Raw genomic sequence first — 12,839 nt, 5'->3', positions numbered from 1 at the left:
ATTTGTGAATGGATGGAGATCTGAGCAGTCTATCGTATCTTTACCTAAGCAAAAGTTAAAAAAAAAAAAGCTTCAGAGATCTACAGTCTAAAATCAGAATCAAAAGAGGGTCAAATCTTGCCATGGAACTTATCTGTAACATAAAATTATTGGTTGTGAAGTTGAATATTTCATTGGAAGTAATCCAACATCAATTCTGGAAGATGAGCTGAATACAATGATGAAGCAAAAAGGTAAAACATGGATGTCCAGTACAAAGGCAACCAAATGACAGTGAAAGAAGCATTTGAGATGCAGCCACTGCCTCTTCTTTCTTTTTCTCTTCAACAACAAGTAATCACAGTTGGAAGGTAAATTGTTCATTTTCAAAAATTCTTATTATGTTTGGCTTTGGTTTTCTTAGGAGCGTTGTTCACACTAGAAAGATGGAACAAGACCAATTAATGCAGTTTATTACAATTAATTTTTACACAGATGTTTTACTTAACTAAAATAAACAAATGTATATTGTGCATAGGGCAGGAAATGCAAACTTTGTAAAATTGTAGAAACACATTATTATAAAACCTGAAATGATATTATAAGTCCAGCCTTCCTAAGCAATTTAGGAATCTTAAATTTATAGCACAGCCTGAACAGCTTTGCCTTCAGTGAAGCAGTGTGCTTCATATTCTATATTTCCTATACTAATTTTCCTATACTTCCGGGTGAGGTTCAAGGTCTTAGTGATGGTTTTTAAGTCCTTACATGGCATGGGTCCGGAATACCTCGGGGACCACCTGCTGCCGGCGTCGACTCCCCTCCGACCCGTGTGTTCCCACAGAGAGGGCCTCCTCAGGGTGCCTCCAGTCAGAGAATGTCGGCTGGTGGCCCCCAGGGGGAGGGCCTTCTCTGTGGGCGCTCCGGCTTTGTGGAATCAGCTGCCGGTTGAGCTCCGGATGGCACCGGATCTCCGCTCCTTCCGGCACGGGTTAAAGACCCATTTATTTGAACAAGCTGGCCTGGCCTGATGGGGAATTACTTAGGGTTTTAATACTTATATATATTTTTTATTGTTTTTTTATTGTGGGCAATAATTTAATTCTTTTTTAACTTTTGTATTTTTGTAGTTTTAAGATATGCCCTGTTCACCGCCCTGAGTCCTTCGGGAGAAGGGCGGTATAAAAATTTAATTAAATAAATAAATAAATAAATAATTCACACTTTCCCATTTTTATCAAGTCTACAGTGTTTGGCCTAGAAATAGTATTCTGGAGGAACACTCATTATTTCCTGATGAGTGTATTTAACTAAATATAAGCTCCAGTGAATCCCCATTTACAGCTAATCTACTGTAGAAGAAAGGTACAGAAAATTCCTATTAAGGAATTTTCCTTATAAAGAAATTATAAGGATTTTAAAAAATATTTTATTTGCCATAAATAAATGCCCATGGATTGCCTTTAAATAATAAAGTTCTATTAAGGATAATACATGTACAACATGAAGTAACTATAGAGTATCATATTAAATAATTACCGTTTCACCAATAAAATAAAATAAAATGATTCAGGATCTAGTTTTTTTGTCAAAATGTTACAAAAAATCACATAGTGATGACACAATCCTTGCCACTTTCATATATGCAGGCAATAGTATGACACATGCATACCAATGTGGTGAAATTTACATTGGGTGCCTGTGATCATGTCTCCCTGTTTCCCCATATTTGTGATGGCTTTCCTAAATGGAAAAGGCCATGGCCCAGGAACCAAAATGTTCAAAACACACAACTCAGTTCATATTGACTAAAACTCTTTTCCCTATTGAGACCGTTTCACCTAAAACTACCTTCAAAGGTCATTATCTCCCATATCTGTGAGTTCCTTCCATGGTTGATTGGATGTGATGGTGGTCCCTAAGATGACAGAAGTTATTTCAGATGTCACTTATGGAAGTCCCAATTAAAGAAACCTTTTTAACAGGCCTAGGTATATCTGTTACATACAATGGTTCAACTGGTACAGCTCATTCTTCTCGACTGGATGGGAATCAAAGCCTTAACTGAAAATATGTTGGCAGTATTCATTAATATACACATGAAAATGTATGCTGTATGTGAGATTATTTCCTGTGCAGATACAGAATTTCATACATTTTGTATTGGCAAGTGAGAATGTAAGTACGTGAGTACAGCATTACAGTAAGCTTCACTCAGCTCATTCATTTTCCTGGCACATAGGAGACTTCAGAAGAAAAACGTGGTGTCAAAGATCATTTTCTCAGTGTTTAAGAATCATGTTTACATGGAAGTATTTTGTAGGGGGAATGCTCTGGACTGCCCATAATTTGTAGTCTCTCGTGGTCATTCAATGAATGATTAAACTTTGCATTGTAGTTTGTTTTATTCCAATTGGCCAGAAGAAAAAATAAATGATATCCCTCAGAGTATAAGTTGAACAGCTGTTAGCTGATCTTCATCACTGAAAGAGAAAGAATGCAAATTCTTAAAAAAAAATATTTAAGCCAGTTTACAGTTCATACTAGTTTCCTGGAAAGCTCACTAATATCACTATAGCTATGAAGCAGGGGATATAGCTGAACTTACATTTGTTGCTTTATTGAAATGTGTGTATAAAAATTAATGGAAGTCTTTTTAGTTTGTTTTTTTCTGTTTTTGCCCCTGAAAATCTTTTAATTTATGTGAGATTGTGGGAACTTTTTGCAACTACTGGAAAATGCAGTTGATTATAAGATCTTGATCTGATTATCCAGCTTGAAATCAATAAATTCATGCTCTGTCTTAATGATGGAGAATACCAGGGACTCCTTGGACTTTTGGCAAAATCATTTTGTCAATTATTTTTAATGGTCTAACTTAAACTTTTCAAAATAATGGGTAGGCTTTCAAATACCCAAGTATTCTCAGGCAAGCCAAGCCACGTATCCCCACCCTCTGAAAAAGGATGATATGGATAGTCAAGGCAAGACAATATACAACACATCTTAGTGTGTTGACTCTATGCCAGGGCTTTTCAACCAGTGGTACAGGGACCACCTGTGGTACATTGGCACCTGGCAGGTGGTATGCAACCATCCTATAAAAGTGGTAGCGGGGCAGGAGAATGAGCTGAACCGGTGGCAGCACCGCACAAGCCTGAGCAAGAGATGGCTGGAGCTGCAGGGCTGTCAGGGCTCAGTGGAAGCACCAGGATCAGCCCCAGGCTCCAGCTGGAGCTCGGTGCTGATCCTGGCACTTCTGAGCCCAGAAGAAGCACTGATCAGCTGGAATTTTGCAGCATCTCCAGGGTCTTGTGATTTACATTTAGATGCTTGGCAACTGATTCATATTTATGATGGTCACAGTGTCCCAGGATCATGTGAAGTGACCAAAACCTGCTGCAACCACCCAGTAGACGGGGGAATAAAAACCAAACACCTCCCCACCCACCCCCGCTGCCAATCCTCAACAGAAATGCTCACAACAATGAAAATCTCGGACAAGAGGACGAGTGCTGCTGGCCAGGCAGGCAGGTGTCTTGCTCGGCTTTGGCTTGGGGGGGCACTTTTTCCAGTGCCATTGTAACTTTGAACAGTCACTAAGCAAACTGTTATAAGTTGAGGACTACCTGTACTTCATCACTTTTTTCCTTTTTTTGTCATCAGGTTTTTGTCACCTTGCTAGGCGACTGGTGGTACTCGGATGTTGCCATATCCTGAAAGTGGTACAATGAGTGAAAAGGTTGAAAAGCCCTGCTCTATGCAACTCTCTATATGAATAACAGAATAAGAGAATAATACAGTTGGAAGGGATCTTGGAGGTCTTCTGGTCCAATCCCCTGCTCAAGCAGGAAATCCTATACCATTTCAGAAAAATGGTTGTCCAATCTGTTTTCCAGAGACTGCCAGTTAAATTATATTCTCCACCTCCTTGAGTAAAGAATGAGACTTTAGATCTTTAGAGTGAGACTTTAGATCTCAATGACTTAGATTACTCATTGCTGCTGGATGAACCATTTCTGTGTTTTTGCAGAGGCTTATGGTATATCAGAGTATAAAATTATCTGTCTTATTTCCACACTTAATGATATTCTTCAGGCTATCCTGCAATAGTAATTGATTTCATAAAGATAAATGGGATTTCAGAACCAATCTAGTCTTGTGGTTCAGGTGTTTAGTAGAAGCAAGGAGACCTAAGTTCTGGTCCTCTTTTAAGTAGGGAAGCTGGATGGATGGATGATTTTGGGCCAATTACAATTATTCAGTTTCTGTGTGCCATCCCAATCTGCACTGGATTAGTGTTGTAAATTATAATCTATAATCTTTGATGAAGAAATCCTCATTTTGCAGTGGATTGATTTGGGATTAATATTATTTTAAAATACTGCACACTTTGGTGGCCTGAACTGGTTACTTCTGTTTGAAGGCCAGGGCCCCCAGAAGGGGTAAAGTGTCTTGTAATAGTTACTATGTGCAGAAAATGTTGAGATAAAATTATGAACAAAATAAGATCTTATACAAGGACAGCAAATCAGGTTGATAAAGTAATTCATTTGCTTTATTTTTTAAAAAAATGTATTAATACAATTAATAGGTCATTGCCTGCCCAATACATTTTATATCTTAACTTTTGAAACATATCACTGAATTTCACATAAGATCATAAAGAAGTATGCCTAAAAATGTATACAGTTTTATAGCATTTTTGTTGCCTTGGCTCAGTTCTAGGATGAGATTTTGAAACCTATTAAAATGTTCTGGAGATAGTAGTCAGACATAACTTTCTTTCCATGAATAACAACTTTTGGTTGATGGCTCCCCTCAGAGGAAGTATAGAAAGTATGCAGTCATCTTAAAGCTTGTGTGTGTGTGTGTGTGTGTGTATGTGTGTGTGTGTGTGTATTTGTATTTGTATTTGTATGAAGAATATATTGTGTCTGGTGTGAAACTGAAAAAATATTATATCTTCTGCCTTTTAAACAAACAAAAGCACAAAATTTTTCTTCCTTAATAGATATGAGAGCAATGCAAAAGCATAAATGAAATGCTGCTTGTGGAAAAGATGAAATTTTTTTTAGAAAGTCAGAAGAATAATCAAAAGCTAATTCAATTTTATACAGAGCAACTATTAACTGCTATTTCTTTTAGGGAAAGAAAGTTAGGAGATCCCTCCCAAAGTGTTGGTACATCAATAATTGTAGCAAAGGGGGGGGGCAGGAGTGTATCCAAAACTCACCAATTCAGGAACAGAACATTTCAAAGTTCTTTAATTCATGCCAACCTTTTCTCAACCATGCAATTCTGGAATGGGGCTTTATAGATTCCAGTAGTAAATCCTCAGAACATCTGATGGCTCAGGTATTCTGTGGTGCTCCAGTCCCCAAACAGGCTTGTTTTATCTAGAATGCTCTGTTTCGAATACTCTGAACCAATTCTGATTCTGAGGATTAATTTCTAAAAATGATGAATTGTATAGTGCAACATTTGCCATGATACAGAAAAGAAACAGGACATTCCTGGATCAGGGTGTTTGACATTTCTACTAAGATTGGAAATTCAAGGAGTGCAAGTGTTTGTAAATGATTTGGACTTAGGCTGAACAGTAGGGTAGCAGTATTTGTTAATACCTAACTGTTCATTAAGGTAAAATCAAAGGGATTGGGAATAATTCTGAAATGTTTTTTTCCAAGCTGGGTCATTGAATTTTAAAATGCTAAAATCAGTTCAGGGTAAACAAATTTGCACTGATAGTTGTTGGTGCTAAAAAAGACACCTATCTGAGCTGCCAGTGATTAACCAGGATAAGTTTTTTGAGTCATAATGGATAGTTAAATGGAAATATCAGCCCAATGTGTAGCTGCTGGAAAAATGGGTTGAAAGCACAGGTTTTAGGAAAAGAACTAGAAGTAGAAAGGCTAATGTAATAATGCTTTGGCTTATATTTATGGTGAAACCAATTTGCACTGTTGTGTTTAGTTATGACCATCTAATTGTATACTTATAAATATAAATAGATAAGAGCAACAAAGATAATTAACGGACTGAAGGCTAAAGCATATAAAGAACAGTTGCTGGAATTGGGTATGTCTAGTTTAATGAAGAGAAGGATGAGGGGGGACATCATAGCAGTGTTCCAATATCTTAGGGGCTGCCACAAAGAAGAGGGAGTCAAGCTATTCTTCAAAGCAGGACAAAAAGCAATGGATGGGAACTAATCAAAAAGAGAAGTAACTTAGAACTAAGAAGAAATTTCTTGACAGCTAGAACAATTAATCAGTGGAACTACTTGCCTCCAGAAGCTGTGGGTACTCCAATACTGGAAGCTTTTAAGAAGGGATTGAACAGCCATTTGTCTGAAATGGTATAGGGTTTCCTACCTGAGCAGGGGGTTGGACTATAAGATCCCCAATGTCCCTTCCAATTCTATTATTATCATCATTATTATTATTATTATTAATAATAATAATAATAATAATAATATCATCATCATTATCATCATCACTGTCATCTTAAGAATAATAGAAAATTATTTTTAAAAAAGTTTCCAAGGGAGCCAAAATAATTATGGGCTTGAATAGCTCACCTATAAAAAAGCTTAAATGGACTCCAGAAGATGGTAGAGGACAGGAAGGCTTGGAGGAACATTGTCCATAGGGTCGCGATGGGTCGGACACGACTTCGCAACTAACAACAACAACAAATAAAGCTTGGAAGGAGCAACAACAATGTGAGATATAAAATCATATATTACATAGATCCTTTATTTCAAAATGTTCCCCTAGGTCCAAGAGGATGAGTGAATTTTTGGTCAATTAATTTTTATTGTTCCTTTCTATAATTTGAATGATTTCTCCAACCGTGGAAATCTATCATTTGGATTGTTAATTTTTCTTGTTGGTGTTGATCCTTGTATGCTCCCAGAGTCATTGCCCTGAGTTGAGCAGTTATATCAATCAATTAATGAATCAATCAACCAATCAATCAAAATTTGAAATTATCTGTGAAACTACATGCAGGGAGATTCAGGACCAACAGAGAGAAGTAATTTTATGAGCAAATAAATGATGGAATTCATATTGGTGGGGACCATTTAGGTTATCAAACTTGCAACCTGCTCCTTGCAGAAATCAACATTAAATCATCCAAGGCAGGTTGAACACATATTACAAAGGAGAGCCCACCACTCTACTGGGAAATGGTTCCAATAACTTAGAGAGATCAGGATATTCCATAAAACAAGAAAACTGACTCAGATTACTTTAATAGTTTAATAAATGAATGGAAATATTCTTGCAGTATTTTCCTGAGCATACATCTTATTTAAACAATAAAGTCAGTGGTGGGATTCAGCCAGTTCACACCACTTTGGCAGAACCAGTAGCTGATTTTTTGTTGCCCAGGCCCAGAATGGACTTCCAGAAGCGGCATCCACACAGAGAACCGGTTGTTCACATATTTGAATCCCACCACTGAGTAAAGTACCTTTTTTATAATATCTTAAGTACTTGATTTCCACAAAGTCATATAATGCATAGAAAACTGATTAACACTATAAACTGTTGTAGACTATCAATGTTCATTATTACCAAAATTGATGACATCCTATTGTAACTGAAGTCATAATAAAAGCTTGCAATAATTTATTTTTTAAGAAAGGTAATTTTTATTACAAGTTTTAATTGCAGTAGCGAAAGATAATACAAACAAAACGGGAAAGAAAGAAAAGAGAGAATAAAAAGTCCAAAAAAGCAAAAACAATAGAAAAAAGGGGGGAAGCCACCAAGAAAATGACTTCCCACGTTCATCATGACAAGTATAAACAATTTCACTATCTCTTCCCCTCCTCGTAACTAACAAATATAAAATTCTTCGTCCTGTAAAAAGCTTGCAGTGATTTATGACCATAATTGTCACTGCATAGCTTTGAAATGAAAACTGGAGAGATGTCTTCCTTTTGAGTAATTTATGTAGTGCTTGCTAACAGACAACAGCAGATAAGTGTTGTCAGATGCTGAAGAATTCTGCTTAGAACATGCCAAATAAAGCAGTATTAAGTGAAATGTTCACAATGCAGTTTATTTACTTAAACAAACACTCAATTTACATCCTTCCCTTCGTCCCCCAAAGAGCCAGTGCATATCAAATGGCCACCCATGTGGCCTGCTGGACATTTTCCCCCATCCAGCTACAAACATCTTTAAAACAAGAGAAACAAAAAGAGGATTAAATGTGTGCTTGGATACTGGCAGGCAAATGCAAAGCGCCCGTATCATATAACTAAATTCATTTTTACACTGTATTTTATAACATTAGGTTTACAGTAGATTCACAGGGTGCCTCTTAAATTATTTATTCTTTTTTTAAATAGTGACAGAAAGCAAAAAAAGGAGCAAAAGCAAAAATAAAAATACATTTTTTTAAAAAAAGGGAATTAAAATACAACAAAGGAAAAAAGTACAATATATCATTTTAACAGTAAATAGTTAAAAAACTATATATAATTATCTAATGGAAGTATTATTCAAAATTCAAGTATTATTTATAACTACAGTATAGATGAGCCCCATATATCATTATAATTGTCCATGCAAAGTCTATGTCTATAGGCAATCCATTCATAGTTACAATCAGATTCTCAGTCCATTGAGTAAAAAGGGACACATATTTATCTTTCAATATCAGTCTACATTTGGCAAAAAAAGGACACAAGTACATATTTATGTTGCCCAGTTGTTAAAGTCCAAATACTGGGCTATGTGCTTCAAAAGAATATTATTGTCTGAAAATTTTCTTTTGTTGCACAATCATGTTTATATAGTCACTTTCTCCCAAAATATTATCTATAGGACATTGTAAAAACATGTGTTTTTTAAAAAGCATTATCCTTATTATATCTCCAACAAAATGCTGTCCTGGACAATCTTTTTCTATACAGACATAATGGAATTCAATAAATTCTAAACATTAATTTTTGTTGTATACGGTAAGTTGTAGTTTTAGATCCATTGACATTTTTGGCCACAGTCTCCCATTTCTATTGGCAATATAGATACCTCTAATTCTTTAACTCACTCATTTCCTAATATCTGCATATCAGACTGATTTATTGATGACAGATAACTACAGGAATTAATAATAGGGTTTTTAAAAAAGTTTTAAAGGATTTAATACATTTTTAATATCAGTTGTCTCAGAAGCTGAAAATGCTACTGGTCCAAATACTGTTAACAAATGTTGTAATATTTCCATTGGGTTACAACAAGGGGATAATAGCATACAATAACATATTATAACTATAATTTACAAGCCATGACATATTACTTGCTGCTTATATGTACACTGTGATGCACATTTGGACAAATTCCTTGTATGTCCAATCACACTTGGCCAATAAAGAATTCTATTCTATTCTATTCTATTCTATTCTATTCTATTCTATTCTATTCTATTCTATTCTATTCTATTCTATTCTATTCTATTCCATTCCATTCCATTCCATTCCATTCCATTCCATTCCCTTCTCTTCTATTCTATTCTATTCTATTCTATTCTATTCTATTCTATTCTATTCTATTCTATTCTATTCTATTCTATTCTATTAAATTCTATTCTAGAATAGAGCTGGAAGGGACCTTGGAGGTCTTCTAGTCCAGCCACATGCTCAAGCAGGAGAGCCTACACCATCTCGGAGAGATGAATGTCCAGTCTCCTCTTAAAAATCTCCAGTGATGGAGTGGCAGAATTTCTGGAGGTAAGCTATTCCACTGGTTGATTGTCCTCACTGTCAGGAAGTTTCTCCTTAGTTCCAAGTTGCTTCTCTCTTTAATAAGTTTCCAACCATTGTTACTTGTCCTTCCCTTTGATGCTTTGGTGAACAATCTGGCCCCCTCTGCCCTGTGGCAGCCCCTCAAATACTGGAACACTGCTATCATGTCTCCCCTATTTCCTCTTTTCTTTAGACTAGCCAAACCCAAGTCCCATCACCATTCTTCGTATGTTTTAGTCTTCAAGCCTTTGATCATCTTAGTTGCTCTTCTCTGAATTTTTTCCAAATTCTCAAAAAAATTTGTGATATGGTGACCAAAATTGGCTGCGGTATTCCAGGTGTGGTCTTAGTAGGGTTTTATAAAATGGTAATAAGTATTATTATTCTATTCCATTCCATTCCATTCTATAATATGATTTAAAAGACAATCCTCATCATCTATCAGTTAATACAAGGTCAATCCAAAGGTGCTTTCCCATAAAGCTGAATTGAAGAAGCTTCATGGATGAGAAGAGAAACATTTTCAAGGAAAAAATCCAAGAAAGTCCAGGTGCCTTTTGGAAAAGCACCTTTGATACAACCATGACCTGAATGCCCGAAAATCTCCATAAACAAAGAAGGACAATATTCCTAGTTCTACCCAATTTTTCTATATCATTTTTTCCCTCCCATTTGAAAAGTTGGGTTTCCCCATAAAGTCGATTGAGTATGGGGAAAAGGGTCAATTTTTTAAAATTAGGTAATTAATTTCTGGGTATGTTTTGCTAGAAAGTCTTGCATAAAGAAAAAAGGATCCTGAAATTTTCATAAAACATATATAAGATGCTCGTAAAACTTTTTCATTTTCACTGCACACTTAGCCAGAGAAGTACCAAGTTTTTACTTATAGCTATGATATTCCTGCAGTTTGAGGGTCTGTTGGCTTATTAGCTTATTAATAAGTAATTGGAGGCTTTTGCTATCAGTGAATTAACATTAGCCCTCAGTTATTGTGCCTTTGTCTGCTAGAAGTAACCTGTCAGCAAGACCTAGAGAAGCTGACCACAAACACGTCATAGGTTGATTACAAACATCTGCTATTTAGACTAACTTTCAGGTTGCAGCTTTGACACTTACCTTGCAAGTAAACCTGTTACTGGAATGAAGGAAAGTGATGTCACATTTAGCCTGAGCAGGGGTGAGGGGCATCTGGATAAGAGCCTGGAGGTAAGCAAAAATTCCTCATTAGAATAGTAAAAAACGCATCCATAAGTAATCTGATTTATGATAGTGAACCAGAATTAAATAATTAATGGAGTAGTATGCTTTGTGCCATGTGTGACTATCATGTAATTTTATAACCAATCAACAATTCTCTTAATTTTGTTTCTTGTAGTAAATGGTATAAAAATAATTGTGCCTGATTTCTGGTGCACTTCCAGAGCGTGAAAGCCAAATGTGTCCTCTTAATAAAAGACTTTTGTCTTTCCTTGATCCTGCATTGGCTTCTTTACACTGGGTTCCCGCATCTACCCAGCATTCTAGCCAACACATCTTTAATAAATAACAGAGTGGGGAAAATTTCAACTGTAATCTCTGAATGTTCTCTGGGAAGCCTTGTAATCTGTTGACATTACCGAAGGAAAACATGTGCTACCTAGCACATTGCAAATATAACTTTTGGGCTTAAATTTTTTGTGTGAAGTAAGATTGCATTGTGGGTCAACAACATATGTTGCTAAACAAAGTCAAAATGAGAACTAGTGCTAAATACTGCCATATGCCTTCTTTCTTACAATTGCCCTGGCAGGACATATATTTGGGTCTGCTGAAATGCTCAGCTTTATTTATTTTGCTGCATCCCTTTTAAAGCTGTGATCTTCAACATTGTTTGGCCTAGTAGAAAGCTTTCATTTGATCTGAGTTAGCAATGAATCACAGGATCACAGAACTGGGAAGGGCCATTTAAATCACTGAATCCCAATAACATGCTCCTTACAAGGATCCAGATGAAAGCAACTTGGACTGCATCTAGTTATGGGTGACCCCTTACAACTCTATAGATAGTTTTGCTTCAAACTGTTCTTAATGACAGAGGTGTTTTTTTTAATCCAATCACAAATTCCTGTAATTTACAAACATTCTTTGAATCTTGCTAAAAGATGGAATGATGGGGAACATGTTCTTTTCTTTTGAATAACATCCTTTCAGAATACTGCCAAATCCATTCCACCCAGCCTTTTTTCTTAAAACTTTTCCAGATTACTTTATCAACACCTAAGAGAATTTAGCCTATGATCATCCTCACTGCCCAACTTTGAATTTGTTCCCATTTCTCTGAATCATCCTAAAAGAACATTACTCAACATGGTGCCTGAACAATGCCACATTCCACTCCTGACTACTTTACTTGTTGTTACCCACTACACCAAGATCATTTTACAAGATCCCATCCATTTTACAAGATCCCATCTATATCCATGCCATTGAATTCTGTTTCCTCAGTGAATAATTTTTCATTTCTCTCTGTTAATTATTTTCTGCCTATTTGTCTGACTTAGCAAGATAATTTAGTTTTTGTTTTTATTTCTATCTTTAGGATATTAATTATCCTACAAGAAATTTTGTTCTGTGATTGTTTGCTTGTTTGTACAATTTTGTGTCATCAGCATATTCAACTACTGGTTCCCTCCCATAGGAGAATTGCAAAGTTTGTTTGAGAAAGTTTGTTGTATTTTTTTAGTTATATTAATTATAAATTATTTATCAAACCTCTATACAGCCTGTTTGTACCAAAGGGTTTTTTCTGGCAGTTTGCAACAATAATATAAAACAAGAACTATGCCAGACATTAAAAAACATAAATGCTTCTAGATAATATTTTGTTTGGGCTTCTGTCATAGAATTTATGTCAATAATAAATCTAGATATCATGTGACTATGTAGTCACATGGCTTTTCCAGGAATTTCCAAGAAAAAAAGGCTTTAAAAACAAATAATAATTATAATAAAATGAAGAAAATGAAGAAACCAGGTGCATTCTAAAAGGAAAGAACTCTTGCTCCAACCTGGTATTTTTGTACGTTTTTTTTTTCAACTAAAGATGGCATGGTAG

The sequence above is a fragment of the Vipera ursinii genome (genome assembly GCF_947247035.1).
Source record: "Vipera ursinii genome assembly, chromosome: 1".
NCBI lineage: Eukaryota > Metazoa > Chordata > Lepidosauria > Squamata > Viperidae > Vipera > Vipera ursinii.
Note: the sequence above shows the minus strand (reverse complement) of the source record.